This window comes from Eretmochelys imbricata, chromosome 10 (assembly GCF_965152235.1).
Source record: "Eretmochelys imbricata isolate rEreImb1 chromosome 10, rEreImb1.hap1, whole genome shotgun sequence".
NCBI lineage: Eukaryota > Metazoa > Chordata > Testudines > Cheloniidae > Eretmochelys > Eretmochelys imbricata.
Genome location: NC_135581.1, coordinates 740,780 through 760,402, shown reverse-complemented (window position 1 = coordinate 760,402; position 19,623 = coordinate 740,780). Strand labels below are relative to the sequence as shown.

The 19,623-nt window shown below is 45.7% G+C and overlaps 1 long non-coding RNA gene across 5 annotated transcripts in view; it reads right to left on the bottom strand.

The window, feature by feature from the left end:
- LOC144271352 (uncharacterized) overlaps nucleotides 1–19,623 on the bottom strand; it is a 135,002-nt gene that overhangs the window by 36,895 nt on the left and 78,484 nt on the right. The window contains exon 3 of one of the 5 annotated variants that reach the window (XR_013347335.1): nucleotides 7,102–7,173. The exons of the other annotated variants lie outside the window; for them this stretch is intronic. This is a non-coding gene — a long non-coding RNA (uncharacterized LOC144271352). The remainder of the gene's footprint in view (nucleotides 1–7,101; nucleotides 7,174–19,623) is intronic. 5 annotated transcript variants of the gene reach the window in all.

Below are 19,623 nucleotides of genomic sequence, written 5' to 3'. Positions count from 1 at the left end.
TAAGCAATCAGCTCTGCGTGGGTATAGGGGTTTGCTCATGTGGGCCCAGTGCAGAATCAGGATCTTAATCTGTTAGGAACCAGCTTGTGTTGGACAATCTGGCCCCTCCCTTTTTTCATGCCAGCCTCTGATCTCTTCTTTCAGCTCCAATTCTTATGTGGATAAATTCATTTTTCCCAGGGGCAGCAAGTGGGAGGGGTAGTTCCCTGACCCATAAATCAGTATTTCCTGCAATGCCATTTTCCTGTGCAATCCTGGGGTGCATAAACAAGGGAATCTGGAGTAGGAGTAGAAAAGTTATTATACCTCTGTGTTTGGCACTGGTACAACCATTGCTGGAATCCTGTGTCCCATTCTGGCATCCATAATTCAAGAGGATGCTGATAAATTGGAGAGGGCACAGAGAACAACCGGGAGAATGATTAAAGGATTAGAAAACCTGCTTTATAGTTATAGACTCAGGGAGCTCCATCTATTCAGCTTAACAAAGAGAAGGTTAATGGGTGACTTGATTACAGTCCCTAAGTATCTACATGGGGAACAAATATTTGATAATGGACTCTTCAGTCTTGGAGAGAAAGGTCTAACATGATCCGATGGTAGCTGAAGCTAGACAAATTTAGACTAGTAATAAGGTGTACATTTTTAACTGCCTGTGTTACACAGGAGGTCAGATTAGACAGTCACAGTGGTCCCCTCTGGCCTGGGAATCTATCGATCTGTGCTGTGGCCTGAGATTTGCAATCACTGTTTGTCATTTTAGCTAGTAAATCAAATGGCAGCTTGTTTCAGAATATTCAAGTGAGTGATCCCTGTTCCGTGCTGTGTGGGCCCCCCACAATACACCAACAAAGACGCTTTTTAAATAGCTAACAAGAATCATTGGCACATATTCTACAGATTTTCAAAGATAGTAAAAGTGCTGCTCCGGCCGCCGATGCAGTTTACACAGAACTGGCAACTGTCTGGGGTGGAAATTCACCCTTCTCCCAGCAAGCTGCTGTTCACCAGTGTGCACAATTCAGGTAGCGCAGTGGCATTCAGGACAGCATGGCACATGTGGGATGATCCCTATGCTTGGGGTTTCCCTGGGTTTGGCTAAAGCAATGAGTCCAGCTGGCATCATGCCACTTTGGGTAAATACACACACGCACACGCACAGATGCACGCACGCACGCACACTAAAAGGGAAAATGAGGGTAACATTCAGCCAGCAGCACGAGCAACTTTTACCAGCAGCTTCCTCTAGGGCCATGGTTCTCAACCCGCTGCCCGTGGGCCACTTGCGGCCCAATCAGCACAGCTGCGGCCCATGTGACATCCTCAGAGCCATACAGGTAGCACTGGATGCGACCCACAATAGTCAATAGGTTGAGAACCACTGCTCCCAAGCAAGGATAGCATCATGTTCCATAACGCAATGTTTATGACTCAAAGAGCAGCCTGCTCTCCTCTGGCGGAGACGCCTTGGGCAGGTCTCAGGGAGCTGCCAGGACATCAGTCACACAGCCTGGAGGGTGTGCTAGGACCCTTCCCTCGGCACATCTCTACAAGATTCTGTTAACCCCTCCCTGGCCGGGAGAGTGTCTGGATTGCTGCGCCAGGCCAGTTTCAGCACATGCATTATCTCAGCTCCGCACCGAGCACGCTTACCTCCCCCAACCCTTGCAAGTATGGTTGCCTATGGAACAGCTCTTGGCATAAATACCGTAGCAGACACAGACCTCCGCAAAGCTTGCGAGCGTTCCTGCTGTCCAAGATTCCTTCCAAGCCCTCCAAAGTCTGTGGGGTATGGAGTGGAGCAGGGAGGGGCACACACTGGGCCACCAGAGCCAGGCACTCGGATTGCTGAGCTACAAGCCTGGTTGGGGTCAGACTGTCAGGGATGAGGTCCCGGCCCATGTGGGCTCCCTGCCCTCAGCCTCTCTTGCTCAGCAGTAAGGGGCAGCACTCCTGGTAGCAGTGCCTGGGGCCCATGCGAACCAGCCATTTGCTGACTACCTTGGGCAGGATGGGGAATTGCTCTAAAGATGGATTAATGCTTAGGATATATGAGTGCATCTGAGATGAAGGGACTTTTTCTATTGGGTGGGGGTTGCCCCCATGGCTCTACTGATATTTACAGGTACCTATGCCCTGGGGCGGGGGGCAAAGCGTAGCATTTATCCCCACCTCCCTTCTCCACCCCCACTTCATTATTCTAAATTTGTTATGCCAAGAATGTTTATCAGACACCGAAGGGGCTTGCAGAATGGAATAGCTCCCACAGCTTCCAGCCCTCTGGATCTGAATATCTGATTGGCTGGGTCTAACAATGACCCTCCCAGCTCTGCACCCCAGTATATGTCTGATCCTCACAGAGCCAGGGGATAAGACCCCATCCAAGCACGCGTAGCTGGGAACTAAACACAGATGCTGGTCTGGATTTCGCAGCCAGTGCAGATCCAGACCTTGGAGTTTTCAAAACCATGGCTGAGATTTGGTTAGGGCCTGTCTCTAACCTAAACCAGGCTTCCCAGCTCCCTCTCTTCTCCCCCAGCACTACAATGCCATCCCAGACAGCAGCTCTCTCCTCCATCACGCCAGCCAGGCCCTGCAGTGTTCCCCTTTCCCCATCAGGCACTCCTGACCAACACCCTCCCAGAACCAGCCCTTCACAGCCTCCTGAAAACAGAAACCTGTGTCAGCCATTGCTATGGAGGGGAGCTCAAGGATTGCATTGCACTCTGGGATGGTCTGACTTGGGCTCTTCCTGACCCCTTGTCTCCCCTCTGGCAGCCCCCAGCTCCTGGCTGCTCCACAGGACAGTTTGGGCTCTGCTGCAATGAGTCACAGAGAGATAACAGGCCAGGCTAAGGGCTTTGTGTAGGAGAAGTGGGACCTGGTTTCTGGGGGCAGTGCAGCAAACCTGGACTCTTTGGGAGTCCCTCTCCAAGTGTCCAAGAAAACCACAACTGCTTTTCTGCTCTAGTGAAAGGAACATGGGGCTTCTTCTCCTATCTAGGAACAAGGGCTAACCTGCAAAGAGGCAATTTGTGTAATAAACACTGGTGCTTCAGCCCTTAAGAGTACGTCTTATAAAAGACCCATGACTGGCCAGGGCAGCTAACTCAGGCTCGCGGGGCTTGGGCTGTGGCCCTATACTATAACATTTCAGTATAGACATTTGGCTTCCGGCTGGAGCTTGGGCTCTGAGACTCCACAAAGGGGAAGGTCTTGTAGCCCAGCTGCAGCCCATGCCTGAATGTCTCCACTGCAATTTTATAGCTCCGCAGCCCACACCTGTGAACCCGAGTCAGCTGACCTGAGCTGTGGGACTTGGTGCTGCAGGTTTTTGGTCGCAGTGTAGACACAACCTTACTGACCAGAGCATCCTTGCGAAGGGTGTCAGCACCGGCCGGTGCCCTCTAGGATAAACACTTCATTTCTCTCAGTGTCGGGGGGCAGCAAACTCAATCCCTCTGTTCAACTTGAATCGATTCTTTTTTATTTCCATGAAAACTAATTTGTGAGTAGTTCTTTCCCTGTTTAAATCTGGGAAAATATTGTTCAAGAACTTGCTGATGTTTCTCTAACTGACAGCTTTATTGGGCAATAGCCACTGATGGTGTGTGCTCAGACAGTCAGACCCTTTTATACTACGTGTGCTCCCATAAAAATGATTGGCTTTGAGTTGTTATTCTAATCTTGCTGTGATTGTAACACTGGGGCAGCCAGACTGAACAGGAGCTGTATAGTGCAGGCTGATTAATAGGAGCACACCAATTCCATCAAGCTCTCCATGCCCACGCGGGGGATCAGTCAGATACCACCTGCTGCAGGAAATGGACCCAAAATGGCAGAAGTTCTGTCTCCTCAGGAGAGGCTGACTGCAGCCACATTTACCGATTGCTTTCTGCATGCAGTTTCGGGGGTTGGTTTTGAGCTACAACACCCTCAATGGCCTGAGACCTGCCTATCGGAGAGATACCTCTCTGCCCACAAGAAGCTGCCTCAGGTGCAGGCAATGCAAAGCGGCCAAGCGGACACCCCTTCAGCCAGAGATAGGGGGTGGCTGACAAGCCTTTGACTCCAGGCCTTTGGGACCTGCTTCCTCCCAGGCCTGGAACAGGCAGTTTGTTTGCCTGCAGGGGGCACTGCAAGCCCATCCTTCCCCCTTGCCCTGACGTGGGCGGTGCTGGCTGGGAGGAGTGCATGGAGATGCCGACTAGTGTTGCTCGGGTAGCTAGTGGGTCTGTTTGTTTATCAGTGTATTTTTAAAGGACTCTCCATGGTGTCCACATTATTGAATGGGTGTTCGGTACTGCAGCCCATAAAACTCCAAATAAATATACATACCACCCCTCCCACCCACAGGGCCCCAAGAAAGGAACACAGCTTCCCCATCCATACTAAGGTTGCTTTAATGCCAGAAGGGAAAGGGTGCGGCGGTTGTTAATTCATTAATCAGTGCCAGGGTCCCACTGTTATTTCTTAGTCAGAACTGGAACTTCACACAATTTATAGTTTTCATTGTTTAGATCTTGTTACATTTTTCAAAATATCCTGCAATCCAAAGTTACACAGCGTCCGTGTTGTGCCTGGTGCCAGCTGACTGACTTTGATCCTGGGAAGCGAAGGTAACAAGGAAGCGAGTGATTATTTTGAAAGGGATGAACAGATGGTCCACATATTGAGGAAATAGTAGGTTAAGTGTCATTCCAGTGACTTGTAGGAGCTTCACTTTCATTTGATTAGGAGGAGCTGTTCCGACAAGGTCATTTCGGCTTTCATGCCACTACCACAGAACAGGGATAAAGCACAATTACTGTGTCACAACAATATCTCCACTGGCTCAGGCTTCCCTGGAACTCTGACTGAGCCCCGTTCATAGCCAGGATGGCTGTCTGCAAAACTGCAAGTGTTCGATGCCAGGCAATCAAAGCTGGGCTGGGGACAAGAATCTGCGGCACTCTGGGAATCTAGGTAAAAAACGTCGGGGATTCAGGCAAAACACCAGCATATTACCCTCCCCGAAGGCAGCAGGGTGACTGGAGAACCCAAGAGGTTCTTTCTCCAACCCATTATCTAGGAAAAAAGCTCCATGGATTAAACTGGCTTAGCCGCATTGGACCCTGCTTTCACTGGAGCTACTCCAGGGAGGAATTTGGTCCCGGACTTTTTTTTTTTTTAATCTCACCTAGCTCACAACTGCTTTTCTGGGTTTCAAGCGGGCCTGATAAAGAGACTGGGTGGCTCCAGGAATTGCTGCAAGGACACAGAGCCTTTATTATTTCTGTAGCACCAGCGGCTCTGTCCACGGGAACCTGAGTCATCATTCACTGAGTTGTTTCTTACAGGCACTGTGGTCAGCAGGTCCTCACCTGAAATCCAACCTTGGTTAGCAGCGACCCAAAGCTCTGACCCTTCACTGGCAGCTCAGTGCCTGTGTGAAACAAGACGCATTTCCCAGTGCACAGGAACCCTCAGCATAAGAGCTCTCTTCACAGCCGCTCTGGTGGTCTCAGCACTAGGGCGACCAGACAGAAAATGTGAAAAATCAGGACGGGGTTGGGGGTAATAGGAGCCTATATAACAAAAAGACCCAAAAATCGGGACTGTCCCTATGAAATCGGGACATCTGGTCACCCAGCACTGAGGGCAAACTACAAAGGGCTGCTGAAGCTGAATTCCCTTCTTATCCCGAGCAGCGGGGTCTGCGGAGAGCAGCATGCAGGAGACGCTTGTGCTGCCAGGGTATGTCCCCTTCCCTGTTCTACAGCTAGCCAGGGTCCTCAGCCTGGTCCACCCAGTACCTTTCACTAGGGGAATATTCCGTTTCTAGAGCCCGGTGAGATGAAACCCCAGTTTCTGTCGCAGTGGCAGAAGTATGTCCACAAGGCACAGATTTCACCTGCCAGAGGCTGGGACTGGGTGACAGGGGATGGATCACTTGACGATTGCCTGTTCGGTTCATTCCCTGTGAAGCACCTGGCATTGGTCACTGTCGGCAAACAGGATACTGGGCTGGATGGACCCAGTAAGGCCCTTCTTATGAGCAGTTTGATACATCAGTTATTTAGAGGAGGAACCATGGAAACAAACTGTTTTCAATTGAAAAGAATTCTTATTGCCATGCAAACAGGACCAAATATATTAACTACATTTGTCATTTGCTCCCACGGTCTGCATGTTCCTATTGCCTAGACACCCAGCTGTGCTGCCCATGCCTAGTGAGCTCTCTTCCTTGCCACAACTGGCAGTGGTGGGACTCCACAATATAAGCCAAATCCTTAGTCCACTCAGCCCGCAAACTATGGTTGGACTGCCATGAGCTCTGTGCCAAGTGGCTGGTGTGGCACTCAGACTAATAGCCTGTGACGAATCTGCTATTATTCAAAGATGAGCTACAGAGCCACTGAACCCCAGAGTGCTCTTCTCTCCTCTCCTGTTGTGTCACAGGGCACGGCAGGGCAGCTGCTGTCATTGCCTCTGAACTGCCCATCCTTGGACCCTCACTGCCCGCAATGGCTTTGCTCCTAGGTCAGCACTATCTGTCCTTAAGTAGAAAGCTCACAGGACCAAAATTCTCTTGTTTTCAAAACTTTACAAGAGAATGAAGTAATAAAAAACTTTCACAAATATTTAACTAGCTAGAAATGTTTGCAGGAAAGTGGTTTTAAAAATCTACATCATTTTCAAATATTTAAACAATAAGTTTTCATATAAACAGCTGTGCCAAGAAACCCCACTCAGAATTCACCCGCTCATCACTACAAAGCATGTCAAATCTGAATCAAACAGCTTAGCCACCTGTTTCCACTTTGCAAGCAACCAATCATTGTCTTCAAAGTAACAAAGCTATTTTCAATTTGAAAGCAACAAATCAAAGTTTAATTATTTTGTCCTTCAAAGTCTTCCACTATCTTTCACTGAGGCTTTTTCAGATATGAAGAGCTATGATTGGCTACCTTAAAAAGGGAAGAATTGATTGACAGTTGATAAAAACACTTCTAAGGACAATAGTATTTGTCAGTCTGATGCTTTCCACTCGGAAGACAAAATGCATTTTATCAACACCCTGAAATTATTTTGTCAACAAAATTCACTTTATGGCAATACCTTAATCTGTCACGTTGATAGAAGAACAATCTTCAGAGCATTTCCAAACCATTTTGGCAACACAATTAATTTCTGTAAAATTAAATGTTCACTTTTTAATCAGATGTCCAGGAAGATGCCGTAGCATATGCCAAACAGGGCATGAACTGAAGCACCACTAGCTGACTAGCAACATCAGTGGGATTTTATGAATAGAATCCAGACCAATCCGATATTACACCAGATTGATACAAACGGCGTATGGAACAGGTGCAGCAAGCGATCAATTATTTGTAAGTCAAGAACCTTTCTTTAGTAAATCATGAATGTACTAATTATTCAGTCTTGCTATCTAAGAACATAGTTTGAAGAGTCTGAGATTGCTGAGTTGTAATCTATTTGAGGAATGCGCATGGTTGCGTACACACACAAACTAATGTACCATTTTCCTATACTGAATGGAATCTGCCAGATGCCTATATCAGTCTACATATCAGTTCACCTTATTGGCCTGATAGCGAAGATGAACCTTTATTTAACATGCAGGGCACTGTGTTTTAGAGGAGAGGGATATGAATTATACTCTCATATATTATAGAATCATAGAAGTGCAAAGCTGGAAGGAACCTTGAGAAGGCATCAAGCCCAGTCCCCTGCACTATGGCAGGACCACGTAAACTGAGACCGTCCCTGTCAGGTGTTTGTCCAACTTATTTTTAAAAGCTTCCAATGATGGGGACTCCATGACCTCCTTTGGAAATCTGTTCCAGAGCTTAGCTACCTTTAGAGTTAGAAAGTTTTTCCTAATATCTCACCTAACTCTCCCTTGCGCAGATTAAGCCCATTGCTTCTTCTCCTACCTTCAGTGGATGGGAGAACAATTAATCACCCTCCTCTTCATAACAGCCCTTAACAGATTGGAAGACTGTTACAATGTCATCCCTTAGCCTTCTTTTCTCAAGACTAAACATGGTCAGTTTTTTCAACCTTTCCTCATAGGGCAGGTTTTTTAAATCTTTTATCATTTGTATTGCTCTCCTCTGGAGTCATAGAATCATAGAATATCAGGGTTGGAAGGGACTTCAGGAGGTCATCTAGTCCAACCCCCTGCTTAAAGCAGGACCGATCCCCAATTAAATCATCCCAGCCAGGGCTTTGTCAAGCCTGACCTTAAAAACTTCTAAGGAAGGAGATTCCACCACCTCCATAAGTAACGCATTCCAGTGTTTCACCACCCTCCTAGTGAAAAAGTTTTTCCTAATATCCAACCTAAATCTCCCCCACTGCAACTTGAGACCAATACTCCTTGTTCTGTCACCTGCTACCACTGAGAACAGTCTAGATCCATCCTCTTTGGAACCCCCTTTCAGGTAGTTGAAAGCAGCTATCAAATCCCCCCTCATTCTTCTCTTCCGCAGACTAAACAAGCCCCGTTCCTCAGCCTCTCCTCCTAAGTCATGTGTTCCAGTCCCCTAACCATTTTTGTTGCCCTCCGCTGGACTCTCTCCAATTTTTCCACATCCTTCTTGTAGTGTGGGGCCCAAAACTGGACACAGAACTCCAGATGAGGCCTCACCAGTGTCGAATAGAGGGGAACGATCACGTCCCTCCATCTGCTGGCAATGCCCCTACATATACATCCCAAAATGCCATTGGCCTTCTTGGCAACAAGGGCACACTGTTGACTCATATCCAGCTTCTCGTCCACTGTAACCCCTACGTCCTTTTCTGCAGAACAGCTGCCGAGCCATTCGGTCCCTAGTCTGTAGCGGTGCATGGGATTCTTCCGTCCTAAGTGCAGGACTCTGCACTTGTCCTTATTGAACCTCATCAGATTTCTTTTGGCCCAATCCTCCAATTTGTCTAGGGCCCTCTGTATTCTATCCCTGCCCTCCAGCGTATCTACCACTCCTCCCAGTTTAGTATCGTCCACAAATTTGCTGAGAGTGCAATCCACACCATCCTCCAGATCATTTATGAAGATATTGAACAAAACCGGCCCCACGACCAACCCTTGGGGCACTCCTCTTGATACCGGCTGCCAACTAGACATGGAGCCATTGATCACTACCCGTTGAGCCCGACAATCTAGCCAACTTTCTATCCACCTTATAGTGCATTCATCCAGCCCATACTTCTTTAACTTGCTGACAAGAATACTGTGGGAGACCGTGTCAAAAGCTTTGCTAAAGTCAAGGAACAACACGTCCACTGCTTTCCCTTCATCCACAGAACCAGTTATCTCATCATAGAAGGCAATTAGATTAGTCAGGCATGACTTGCCCTTGGTGAATCCATGCTGACTGTTCCTGATCACTTTCCTCTCATCTAAGTGCTTCAGAATTGATTCCTTGAGGACCTGCTCCATGATTTTTCCAGGGACTGAGGTGAGGCTGACTGGCCTGTAGTTCCCAGGATCCTCCTTCTTCCCTTTTTTAAAGATGGGCACTACATTAGCCTTTTTCCAGTCGTCCGGACCTCCCCCGATCACCACGAGTTTTCAAAGATAACGGACAATGGCTCCGCAATCACATCCGCCAACTGCGTTAGCACTCTCGCATGCAATGCATCCGGCCCCATGGACTTGTGCATGTCCAGCTTTTCTAAATAGCCCCGAACCACTTCTTTCTCCACAGAGGGCTGGTCACCTCCTCCCCATGCTGTGCTGCCCAGTGCAGTAGTCTGGGAGCTGACCTTGTTCGTGAAGACAGAGGCAAAAAAAGTATTGAGTACATTAGCTATTTCCACATCCTCTGTCACTAGGTTGCCTCCCTCATTCAGTAAGGGGCCCACACTTTCCTTGACTTTCTTCTTGTTGCCAACATACCTGAAAAAACCCTTCTTGTTACTCTTAACATCTCTTACTAGCTGCAACTCCAGATGTGATTTGGCCTTCCTGATTTCAATTCTGCATGCCCGAGCAATATTTTTATACTCATCCCTGGTCCTTTGTCCAATCTTCCACTTCTTGTAAGCTTCTTTTTTGTGTTCAAGATCAGCAAGGATTTCACTGTGAAGCCAAACTGGTCGCCTGCCATATTTGCTATTCTTTCTACACATTAGGATGGTTTGTCACTGTAACCACAATAAGGATTCTTTAAAATACAGCCAGCTCTCCTGGACTCCTTTCCCCCTCATGTTATTCTCCCAGGGGATCTTGCCCATCAGTTCCCTGAGGGAGTCAAAGTCTGCTTTTCTGAAGTCCAGGGTCCGTATTCTGCTGCTTTCCTTTCCTCCTTGTATCAGGATCCTGAACTTGACCATCTCATGGTCACTGCCTCCCAGGTTCCCATCCACTTTTGCTTCCTCTACTAATTCTTCCCAGTTTGTGAGCAGCAGGTCAAGAAGAGTTCTGCCCCTAGTTGGTTCCTCCAGCACTTGCACCAGGAAATTGTCCCCTACCCTTTCCAAAAACTTCCTGGATTGTCTGTGCACCGCTGTATTGCTCTCCCAGCAGATACCTCCAATTTGTCCACATCTTTCCCCACGTGTGAGTCCCAGAACTAGACACAGTACTCCAGCTGGGGCCTCACCAGTGCTGAGTAGAGCAGGACAATTAGCTCCTGTGTCTTACATAAAACACTCTTGTTGATACACCCCAAAATCACATTAGCCTTTTTTGCAGCTGTGTCACATTGACGGCTCATATTCAGTTTGTGATCCACTATGACCTCCGGATCCTTTTCAGCAGTACTGCCACCTAGACAGTTATTCCCCATTATGGAGCTGTACACTTGGTTTCGCCTTCCTAAGTGAAGTACTTTGCACTTGTCTTTATTGAATTTCATCGTGTTGAATTCATGTATACGGTTAGCTAATAAGTATGCTGCCCATGTGCCGCAGATGTGATTTTTTATGTAAGTATATATAATGCAATGCCCCATTTGGCCATGATCTCATAAGGTAAGATAAGAGTCTGACCTACTAAGTTCTTGGATAGGAGACTTCCAGGAAAACCTGAGGCTAGAAGAGAATGAAGCAGGGTGCTGCAGATAAAACAATCTGTGCTGACAAGCTGTGTGGTAATGCATATGTTAAAGTCACAGATGGGCAACTTCAGACTTTTGGGTGCCTCACTACACAGACTTTAACATTCGTTTAATGTGGTTGTTTGGCGGGTTTTTTGGTTTTCTTTTTTTGTTATTGCTATGGAATGGCTAGTGTTAATTTTCTTTTAAATGATAAAATGGTAACATTGTTTTGCTTTTTGCTTTTTTAAAGTATTATTTCCAACTCTCTTTCTTGTCAAAAATGGCTACACTGTTTTTGCTCAAATTTTCTAAAAACATTTGCACCCAGGGAACAAACATGGAAAATTTCAGTCTAAAAGGCAAAAGACTGACTAAGTTTAAAACAACTGAAAAAAATCCATCCAAATGAAAACATTTGTGCAACCGGAAGTATAGGCATCGCTACCCACTCCGCTGTAACGAAAATGTTCGTACCTTCCATCCAAGGGTCTCCAACTGCTTTCAAACTTGAGTTCAGGTGTGTAACACACAATACTTCCCGATATCATCCATTATCCCCATTTTACAGCAGTGGAAAGAGAAGCACTGCGAGGTCAAGTGACTTTCCCGAGATCCCATAATAACAAAAGAAGTCAATGGTACAACCAAGAATAGACCCAGACCTCCTGCCTCTCAGTCCATTCCTGTAACCAACTATAGCAATATCAGTCATTAACAGGTTCACAAAATTACAAAATCGTTAGGTCAGCGCTACCTCATTCATTGGTACCACACAAGATTATCCCTAGGTTTGTAATGACGAAGTTACATCCTTCTTCACTGGTGATGCATTGCATTTTCTGGGGGCACTGAAGGGGTTAAAGGAAAAAAACCTTTTTGAGGCTTGCGGAGGATACAAGGCAAATGAAGCAAATTTCCCAAGTGCTGTATAAATATGGGGCGCACTCAGAATGGCAGCTGCTGACATGGCTCTAGCTAAAATGTTGCTTTCCCTTCACTTCTCCACTCATAAGCAAACACACACACATTCACATATATCAATATAAGAGTCAACCTACAAAGTCAGGCACATGCAAATTTATTCTGTTCTCTTAGAAATGCTGATAAATGTTATTCTCCGAAGCCAAATGCTCCATCAAAGTCTCTCTTTAACCTTGTTTCTTTATCTTTTAGCAGTTTCTTTGATAAGCCTCAGTAGCCACACTAAGGCTGGAAGTTTTTGTCTCATTCCTTTTTCTGGGGCTTCCAGAACTTGTCAAGGATCCTGCTCATCTCTAAATGTTTATAGAGATTGAAGCGGGGACAGGCCAATAACAACCAGTCAGAAGCTTTCAAACCCAACATAAAACTTCCTGGAGTGTGAAAACCTCTGGACAGCTTCTCCCATGTAATTTTCCATAGCGACAGGCTGAACTTCAGAGCTTGCATCCCAGCCTGCAGGTCCCTAGAATGCAGGGGAAGTGGGCTCACCTCATCTCCAGCTCACTGCGCCTCCTGCTCACACTGGAAGACCTTGAAGGAACGATCCTGGGGCTCCAGATTTCTGCCGTGGCTGAAGTCAGGAAGTCCCAGGAATCTCAAAGGAAAGCTTGTTCCAGTGAGATTTTCATCAAGATTTGCAGACCTATGAAGTCTGAATAAACCAATTCTGCAGCGCTGTGTTCAGTGCTACCGCAGTCCCCACTGAACCCTGTGGATTTGCACCCACGTGTAGCAGGCTGGAATTTGCAGGCAACTAGAAACACCCCCCCTCAAGCATGATCCCCCATGTACAGTTACATTTCGAGTCCTGTCTGTTAGAAAACTTTTAATCCATGGAAGGTATGCCATGTTCATTTTATATTGTTCTAGTTTGCCACGTCAAACGCCTTACAGAAATCTATTACATCAACACCGTTATCTTTATCAAACAAACTTGTAATCTCATCAAAAGTTAGCTTGGCAGGATCTATTTTCCATAAACCCCTGTTGATTGACATTAATTATATTGCCCTCCTTTTATTCTTTATTTACCGAATCCCAGGTCAGCCAATCCATTATTTTGCCCAGGATCAATGTCAGGCTGACAGGAATATAGTTTAGAACTGGCTGAGCTCTCCCCTGCCGATCTGGGCTGGGCTCTCCCCTACCACTCCAAGCTGGGCTGAGCTCTCCCCTGCTGATACGGGCTGGGCTCTCCCCTACCACTCTGTGCTGGGCCGAGCTCTCCCCTGCCGATCCAGGCTGGGTTCTTCCCTACCACTCCAAGCTGGGCTGGGCTCTCCCCTACCACTCTAAGCTGGGCTGAGCTCTCCCCTGCTGATATGGGCTGGGCTCTCCCCTACCACTCTGAGCAGGGCCGAGCTCTCCCCTGCTGATCCAGGCTGGGCCAAGCCGGGCTCTCCCCTTATCTCCAGTAGCCAGGAAGGGAGAGTGCTGGCAGGGCCATGAGGAGGCTGATGCACTCCGTACTGCTGAGCATGTTTAGCTCTAATGCGTATAATGGAATGTCTCTTCTATCTAAGCAATGGAGCATTAATCCCAAAGATCTCTTTGTTCCTTACTAGGAACATGTCTCTTGTGGGTGTGAAAGTGACTTGAAAGAACAACAATGTCAGTAGAAATGACCTGTGCAGTTATTAATTATTAACTATGTTAGCTTGGTGCTGCCATAATGAAATATCACATTCTTCACAGAAACAAATCCCACTAAAAAGACCACAGATGAAAAGCATGGTAGCTACTATGACGTAGTGAGAATTAAGATGAATTAGGGAACACGGTATTGATTTGCCTCGCCTGCAATGTCTGTTTTCTATTTAGAAGTATGGAAAACAAAATGAAGAATAAATGAGGCTTTATCAAAAAGGACTGGGGAGGGGGATAACTGATATTTAAGCACATGGGCCACAAATACAAGAACTGGAGCATCTTCTGATGATGGGATGGGATGAGGGCAGCGGGGGTCGGGCTGCAGGCTGGGTAGTGGGGGTGGGGGAAGGCTCCAGCCTGAGCAGCAGGGTGGGTGGTGCTGGGTGGCAGGCTGGGCAGCATGAGGCAGTACTGGGGGCCTTGGAGTGGGAACCAGCTGAGTCCGATAGGGAGGGGATGGGGATGGGTTGTGGGATGAACAGTCACCTGTTGGGGTGAAGGGTGAGTGGGGTCAGGAATTGGGTGGGCACGGGACCAGGCAGGCCAGCTGGTGTGGAACAGGGATGAGCTGCAAGCTGAACAGCATCCTTGGCAGAAATGCCACAATTATCTGCTTCCCCTGAAGACCAGGGCCAAGTTAGGAGCTTGGGTTTCATTTGGATAAGTCATCAAATATTTAAGGTGCAGCTGTTTCACAGTGCGGGGAATTAACCAGTGGAACTACTTACCACAGGTCAGTAGAGTCTCCATCAGGGTCAATTTTTAAGTCTAGGAACAAAGAATGCAGGCCATGCTTACAGGATGGGGGCCTCTATCCTGGGGAGCAGGGACTCTAAAAAAGACTTGGGGGTCATGGTGGTTTATCAGCGGAACACTAGCTCCCTGTAGAACACCATGGTCAAAAGGGCTAATGCAATCCTGGGATGTATAAACAGGGGAATGTCAAGTAGAAGTAGGACATAACAATGGTCATACTGGTCAGAATAATGAAACTGTTGAAGCTGTCCCCAGTTTTTACTATTTGGGCTCTATACTCACCAGTTCCTCCAAATCTCACATGGAGGCTCTCCATCAGATTGACATCACAGCATCTGCCATGGGTCATTTACAATTAATATGGAATCAACATCTTCTCAGCACAACAAACAAGTTCAGGATCTGTTCGAGCTTTATGCTCCCCATAGTGTTGCATGGCTGTGAAACATGACACTACGCCGCTCAGATTGGGCAAAGCTGGAGGCTTTCCATACGAAATACCAACTTCGTATACTGGGCACAAAGTAGAATGACTTCACCTGTAATGCAGATGTTTATGGTCACTCCTGTCTACAGACTACAGGGGCCATTGTCCACAGATGGCGCCTTACGCTTTTCGGACATGTGCAAGAATGCCATAAGACATTCCAGTGAACATCATTCTCTGGGTGGCTTGTAACATCTGGGATAAAATTTCACCAACTGAGGGGTGGAGGCAGCCCAAAGGCAGACCCCCTATTCCATGGATTCATCAAGTCTGTTCCGATGTTGGACTCTCAGGCCACCAAGCCCTTGCAGCTGCACAGGAACAGACCAAATGGCGAACGATCACTACGGCCAACTGTTCAGCTAATCATTGAAGAAGAAAATACTGGGTCAGACCAAAGGTCCATCTAGCCCAGTGTCCTGTCTTCCGACAGTGGCCAGCACCAGGTGCCCCAGAAGGAATGACCAGAACAGGTAATCATCCAGTTATCCATCCCCTGTCGCTCATTCCCAGCTTCTGGCAAACAGAGGCTAGGGACCCCATCCCTGCCCATCCTGGCTAATAGCCATTGATGGACCTACCCTCCATGAACTTATCTAATTCTTTTTTGAACCCTTGGTCTTGGTCTTCACAACATCCTCTGGCAAACAATTCCACAGGTGGATTGTGCTTTGTGTGAAGAAATACTTCCTTTTGCTTATTTTAAACCTGCTGCCTGTTAATTTCATTTGATGACTCCTAGGTCTTGTGTTATGAGGAGTAAATAACACTTCCTTAATTACTTTCTCCACACCAGTCATGATTTTATAAACCTCTGTCCTATCCCCCCTCAGTCGTCTCTTTTCAAAGATGAGTAGTCCCAGTTTTATTAATCTCTCCTCATATGGAAGCTGTTCCATACCCCTAATCATTGTTGTTGCCCTTTTCTGAACCTTTTCCAATTCCAATATATCTTTTTTGAGATGGGACAACCACATCTGCACACTGTATTCAATGTGTGGGTGTACCATGGATTTATATAGAGGCAATATGATATTTTCTGTTTTATTATCAATCCCTTTCTTAATGATTCCCAATATTCTGTTCACTTTTTTGACTGCCGCTGCACATTGAGTGGATGTTTTCAGAGAACTATCCATAATGACTCCAAGTTCTCTTTCTTGAGCGGCAACAGCTAATTTAGACCTCATCATTTTATATGAATAGTTGGGATTATGTTTTCCAATGTGCATTACTTTGCATTTATCAACATTGAATTTCAATCTGCCATTTTGTTGCCCTGTCACCCAGTTTTGTGAGATCCCTTTGTAACTCTTCGCAGTCTGCTTGGGATTTAACTATCTTGAGTAGTTGTGTATCAGTAAGTTTTGTATCAGGAGTTTGAAGAACAGCTAGCCAAAAACTCAAAAGGTAATAACAAAATGTTTTTTTAAGTACATCAAAAGCAGGAAGCCTGCTAAACAACCAGTGGGGCCCCTGGACGATCCAGATACAAAAGGAGCACTTAAAGACGATAAAGTCATCTCAGAGAAACTAAATTAATTCTTTGCTTCAGTCTTCACATCTGAGGATGTTACGGAGATTCCCAAACCTGAGCCATCTTTTGTAGGTGACAAATCTGAGGAATTGTCACAGATTGAAGTGTCACTAGAGGAGATTTTGGAATTAATTGAGAAACTTAACAGTAACAAGTCACCGGGACCAGATGGCATTCACCCAAGAGTTCTGAAAGAACTCCAATGTGAAATTGCAGAACTATTAACTATGGTTTGTAACCTGTCCTTTAAATCAGCTACTATAACCAATGACTGGAAGATAGCTAATGTAAGGCCAATATTTAAGAAAGGCTCTAGAGGTGATCCTGGCAATTATAGACTGGTAAGTCTCACGTCAGTACTGGGCAAATTAGTTGAAACAATAGTAAAGAATAAAATTGTCAGACACATAGAAGACCATAAATTGGTGCACAAAAGTCAACATGGTTTCTGTAAAGGGAGATCATGTCTTACTAATCTATTAGAGTTCTTTGAGGGGGTCAACAAACATGTGGACAAGGGGGATCCAGTGGACATAGTGTACTCAGATTTCCGGAAAGCTCCTACACTTTGACAAGGTCCCTCACCAAAGGCTCTTACATAAATTAAGTTGTCATGGGATAAGAAGGAAGATCCTTTCATGGATTGAGAACTGGTTAAAAGACAAGGAACAAAGGGTAGGAATAAATGGTAAATTTTCAGAATGGAGAGGGGTAACTAGTGGTGTTCCCCAAGAGTCAGTCCTAGGACCAATCCTATTCAACTTATTCATAAATGATCTGGAGAAAGGGGTAAACAGTGAGGTGGCAAAGTTTGCAGATGATACTAAACTGCTCAAGATAGTTAAGTGCAAAGCAGACTGTGAAGAACTTCAAAAAGATCTCACAAAATTAAGTGATTGGGCAACAAAATGGCAAATGAAATTTAATGTGGATAAATGTAAAGTAATGCACATTGGAAAAAATAACCCTAACTATACATATAATATGATGGGGGCTAAGTTAGCTACAACTAGTCAGGAGAAAGCTCTTGGAGTCATTGTGGATAGTTCTCTGAAGATGTCCACGCAGTGTGCAGCGGCAGTCAAAAAGGCAAACGGGATGTTAGGAATCATTAAAAAAGGGATAGAGAATAAGACGGAGAGTATCTTACTGCCCTTTATAAATCCATGGTACGCCCACATTTTGAATACTGTGTACAGATGTGGTCCCCTCACCTCAAAAAAGATATACTGGCATTGGAAAAGGTTCAGAAAAGGGCAACTAAAATGATTAGGAGTTTGAAACGGGTCCCATATGAGGAGAGATTAAAGAGGCTAGGACTTTTCAACTTGGAAAAGAGGAGACTAAGGGAGGATATGATAGAGGTCTATAAAATCATGAGTGGTGTGGATAAAGTGAATAAGGAAAAATTATTTACTTGTTCCCATAATATAAGAACTAGGGGCCACCAAATTAAATTAATGGGTAGCAGGTTTAAAACAAATAAAAGGAAAAAGAAAAGGAGTACTTGTGGCACCTTAGAGACTAACAAATTTATTTGAGCATAAGCTTTCGTGAGCTACAGCTGCCTGCATCCGATGAATTGAGCTGTAGCTCACGAAAGCTTATGCTCAAATAAATGTGTTAGTCTCTAAGGTGCCACAAGTCCTCCTTTTCTTTTTGCGGATACAGACTAACACGGCTGCTACTCTGAAATAAAAGGAAGTTCTTCACTCAGCGCACAGTCAACCTGTGGAACTCCTTGCCTGAGGAGGTTGTGAAGGCTAGGACTATAACAGCGTTTAAAAGAGAACTAGATAAATTCATGGAGGTTAAGTCCATTAATGGTTATTAGCCAGGATGGGTAAGGAATGGTATCCCTAGCCTCTGTTTGTCAGAGGGTGGAGATGGATGGCAGCAGAGAGATCACTTGATCATTACCTGTTAGGTTCATTCCCTCTGGGGCACCTGGCATTGGCCACTGTCGGTAGACAGGATACAGGGCTGGAGGGACCTTTGGTCTGACCAAGTATGGCCATTCTTATGTTCTTATCTGCAAATTTTGCCATCTCACTGCTTACCTCTTTTTCCAGATCACTTATGAATATGTTGAACAGTACTGATCCCAGTACAGATCCCCTGGGGGACACCACTATTTATCTCTCTCCATTCTGAAAACTGACCATTTATTCCTACCCTTTGGTTCCTGTCTTTTAACCAGTTACTGATCCACAATTTAGTTGGGGATTGATCCTGCTTTGATCAGGGGTTTGGACTAGATGACCTCCTGAGGTCTCTTCCAACCCTGATATTCTAAGATTCTATGACCTTCCTTCTTATCCCATGGCCACTTACTTTGCCTAAGAACCTTTGGTGAGGGACACTGTCAAAGGCTTTCTGAAAATCTAAGTACACTGTATCCACTGGATCTCCCTTGTCCACATGCTTGTTGACCCCCTCAAAGAATTCTAGTAGATTGGTGAAGCATGAGTTCCCTTTACAAAAAACAAGTTGACTCTTCCCCCAACAAATTGTGTTCTTCTGTGTCTGATAATTCTGTTCTTTACAATAGTTTAAACCAATTTGCTGGGTACTGAAGTTAGGCTTACTGGCCTGTAATTGCCAGAATCACCTCTGTAGCCCTTTTTAAAATTGGCATCACATTAGCTATCCTCTAGTCATCTGGTAAAGAAGCTGATTTAAATGATAGGTTAGATACCACAGTTAGTAGTTCCACAATTTCACATTTGAGTTTCTTCAGAGCTCTTGGGTGAATACTATCTAGTCCTGGTGACTTATTACTGTTTAATTTATCAATTTGGTCCAAAACCTCCTCTAATGACACCTCAATCTGGGACAGTCCCTCAGATTTGTCACCTAAAAAGAATGGGTCAGGTTTGGGAATCTCCCTCACATCCTCAGCCGGGAAGACCAATGCAAAAAATTCATTTAGTTTCTCCGCAGTGGCCTTATCTTCCTTGAGTGCTCCTTTAGCATCTCAATTGTCCAGTGGCCCCACTGGTTGTTTAGCAGGCTTTCTGCTTCTAATGTACTTAATTCTTTTGCTGTTACTTTTTGAATCTTTGGTTAGCTGTTCTTCAAATTATTTTTTGGCCTTCCTAATTATATTTTTACACTTCACTTGCCAGAGTTTATTCTCTTTTCTATTTCCTCAGTAGGAT